Source organism: Erythrolamprus reginae, chromosome 1 (genome assembly GCF_031021105.1).
Source record: "Erythrolamprus reginae isolate rEryReg1 chromosome 1, rEryReg1.hap1, whole genome shotgun sequence".
NCBI lineage: Eukaryota > Metazoa > Chordata > Lepidosauria > Squamata > Dipsadidae > Erythrolamprus > Erythrolamprus reginae.
Window position 1 is genome coordinate 243,781,177 of NC_091950.1, and position 3,834 is coordinate 243,785,010.

The following is a 3,834-nucleotide window of genomic DNA, read 5'->3' on the forward strand; positions in this document are numbered from 1 at the left end:
TTTAATTATTTTCCACTACAAGCACAAAGCTCAGAAGCACATTTGTATTCTTCATTCATCAAAAAAGTTTTGCCATTTCAAATTGGATGACTTTGAGCCAGTCCGAAATCTGCCCCCCCCCCCCTCCAAAAAAAAAATCCTGCAGAGAAAGTTCATGCAATCAGCCAGGAGTCAACAACTGACTTGAAGGCACAGAAAATAAAATAAATAGGAAGCAGATCAGCCCCCCTTGTAAGCACAGCTTGTGAAGTAAAAAGAACTGGCTGGGGTTGCTCTCCAAAAACCTAGGCAGGATCAGACTCAAGTTACTAATTTTAGGGGAGAACACACACACACAAAAAAAATTCCTGGCTTTTAGTGATCAGCATTGAAGCTGAGGAAACTACACTGGTGTTTTATAAAGTTGTTGGATGTTGAGTTTGACCCCAAGGCATGTTTAATAGAACTGCATGAATATGGAGAAAATGCAGGCCAGTATGTAAGCCAGGTGGTGACAGTTGCAAATGTGGGTGGGTAGGTGGGAAGGGTATCTTGATTAAAAATAATCTATCAGCACAGGACCAGTAGGAAGAATCCATCACGTAGCTAAAGAATGCCACTAGGGGAAAACACAACCATAAATTAAATTACTATGCTTGACGGGGTGTGTAATTTGGGCAATTTGGTTTTTAATACCTAGTAGAAAAATGGCTAAGTATATACATGGCATACTAATATGCCTCTCTGCATCAATGCTGTGTCTACCATAGCCCTAATTTTCTCAAAAAGTAACGGTGGTAGGGAAAAACACCATGTCCGGTTCAGGACCTGATTTGCCAGTCCCTTTTTCCCAGATATTTCTCCATCTGTATTGACTGGCCTAGTGCTGGAATCTCTTGTTGGTATCCCATCCAAGAATCCAAAATTGACTCAGTGATACTACTTGCTATAGACTCCAAAAGGTTGGACTTTCCTTCAGACCTATTATCCTTGTCTTTAAAAATAATATGCATTAAAAATTACCAACAAACAAGTTGCTTTGTTTGAAGAATATGTAGACTTTATTCAGAATATCTATACTGGCATTCATTGTTTACCCTAGAATTAGCTATATATTTATTTGTTTAGTGGAGTACACAATATTTGTAGATGACCAGTGAAATTTCTCACTAATGGAATGGTGGTAATGGTAATTACTAGAGCTATAAGACAAAACTCATAGCAGAAGGAAGATGAGGTGAAGTGAATCAAAAAAATCCAAAACTTTAAGGCTTAAAAAAAAAAGGAGGGACTCTGAGATGACAAGGAGCACACGCCTCCCATACACCTGGTGTGAGGCTGCTTCCCATACACTGCACCAGAGAAACCCAGGCAGGCGAGAGCGGGGAACCTCCCACTCCTTTGACCGAAAGGCGGCTAGTGCTGGTGCTGCTACCTGCTTCCTCTTCCTTCCCATGCTGAAGGGCTCCCCTGTTCTCTCACTCGCTTTGTAGCCGGCGCCTTTTCTTCATTGTGGTGACTCCTCGGTTTGGCTGAAGCCGAGTTGATTTGGCTGGGGCGAAGCGCCCCCTTTTGCCTTTCCGCACCCAGACGCTCCAAGAGGCAACCTCGCACCGGGTGTGTGGGAGGCAGCGCGAGGGAGTTACCACAGCAAGATGGTTTATTCCCTCTCCAAGCGCCCAGAGAAAGGAAAACGCTTTGTTCGCTCTGGACTGCCAAAGCCTCCTTAAGCACCACCAAAAGGCTCCTCTGGCAGCCCAGAAAAGGGGGAATGGCAGGAAACTGGCCAAGCCTTCGTGCTGCTCTCAAATTTCCTGGGAAATTTTTCCGGGCTCAGCTTCTTAAGTAGAAAATGGTTCTTAAGAAGAGGCAAAAAAATCTTAAACACCCGGTTCTTATCTAGAAAAGTTCTTAAGTAAAGGCGTTCTTAAGTGGAGATACCACTGTATATTTATTTGAAATGTTACATTTGGCAAAAGGATGTGTTTAAATGTACTGACTGGAAGGGTGTCTAAATTTGGAGCAGTTTCGGAGGGAGCCCATGTATCACCTCTGCTACACAAAGTTGCACTGGAAGCAGTTTGCTTTCAGGTCCAATTTAAGGTATTATTCCTTTTAACATCCTTCATGGTGGGAGACTGGTTAACTGACAAAACATCAACCTATTTCCTCCCCCTCACTAAAAGACAGGGAAGATATGCTGTAGATCCACTGATTAAAAAATTTCAACCAGTAGGATCTAGGAAGAGGGCCTACTCTGCCATTGCCCCCACCCTTTGGAACCTCTTACCTCCAGAAGTGAGGCAACCCCAGTGTTGTGGCCTTCCAGAACCCTTGAGAGTTTTTCCTTCACTTTGATAAGCTTTTAGCTCTGTTAACTTTTTAACTTTGATTTTTACTTTTAACCTTGTTTTTTTAATTGTTTGTAACTCTGCCTTTTAGTCATTTTTATATCATGTTGTTCGCAACCTGCCCAAAGTTCCTTAGATGTAGTTATAGATGCAATGTAGAAAATTGCTAATTATAAATAAATAAATTGTAGCTGCCATAGCATAATGTTAGGATAGGATTTGATATCTGGACTTCTGACATAAATGCCTCATACACTCCGACTTCATTAGCCAGAACAGGACTGTACATAAAGGTCACATAGTGAGTCTGCATTTCTGGTAAAATCTGCTTAGGAAGTGACTGGCCATAAAACGGTTCAAAGCAACTCTCCTCGAATAACAAGAATGTAAACAGGACGAAGGCTGTGATAAAAGACCTTGCTTTATAGATTCAGGAGATAGCCGTATTAACAACAAAGGGGCCCAGGAAATTGGCCATGAGAGACATTTGTCCAGTAGAAACTAGTTACGTGCCATATGGAGATAGGAGGGACTCGGACGTTGTGTCATGTTTCAGAGTTATGTTATTGGATGTTTGTATATCACTTGATATGTATGTATAATCAATCCCATTTACATATTCCCCCCAATAAAAGGAGGTGCACAGCTCAGTACTGTGTCATTTCACCCGGAGAGAAATGTGTCCAAGTTTTCTTTCTAGGATTCGCGTTTGTGAGTGACCCCCCATGGCTGGGGTTGCTTTAAGTCCCTTTGAAGACCTCGTTCCTTTCAGAGACTTAGCAGCATCCTCAATAAATGAAATCAACTGATAGTATAATTTCAAAATTATGCATATATTACACAAGTGACTTATTTTTCAACGGGGACAAAAGCCTTAGAAATTTGTCCATACCGTGTCCAGCTATTGCATTGCTCAATGTGAGATGCAATCTTTCTCACACCACTAAGACAGAGATCTTCAAATTTAGCAACTTTAAGACTTGTGGACTTCAACTTCCAGAATTCTCCAGACAGCATAGCTGAATTGTTGAAGCCAGCGGTGAGCTACGAGCCAGAACGCTAAATTGTGCTCCACGGCTCATAAGTTCTTGTGGGACCAGCGCAATTTTGCTGCTGCACCTGTGGAGGAAGCAAAATCGTGCACGGAGCCGCAGGTGCGCCCGTGTTTCAGCATGCGCGGAAGCAAAAAACCATCGCCGAAACACAGGCGCACCTGCGGTTCCGTGCACTATTTTGCTTCCTCCACAGGTGCAGCAGCAAAATCACACTGGTCCCACAAGAACTTACGAGCCGCGGCGGTGAGCGCAATTTAGACTTCCGGCTCATAGCCCACCGCTGGTTGAAGCCCACAAGTCTTAAAATTGGCAAGTTTGGGAATCCCTGAACTAAGATAATAACTAAGATGGCTCTGCACATAGAAAACCTCTTTTTGTTCATGGGTGGATGTTATGTGTACTGACCTGTATTCAACTTTTTGTCAAAATGAGAATTACCAAACTAGGTG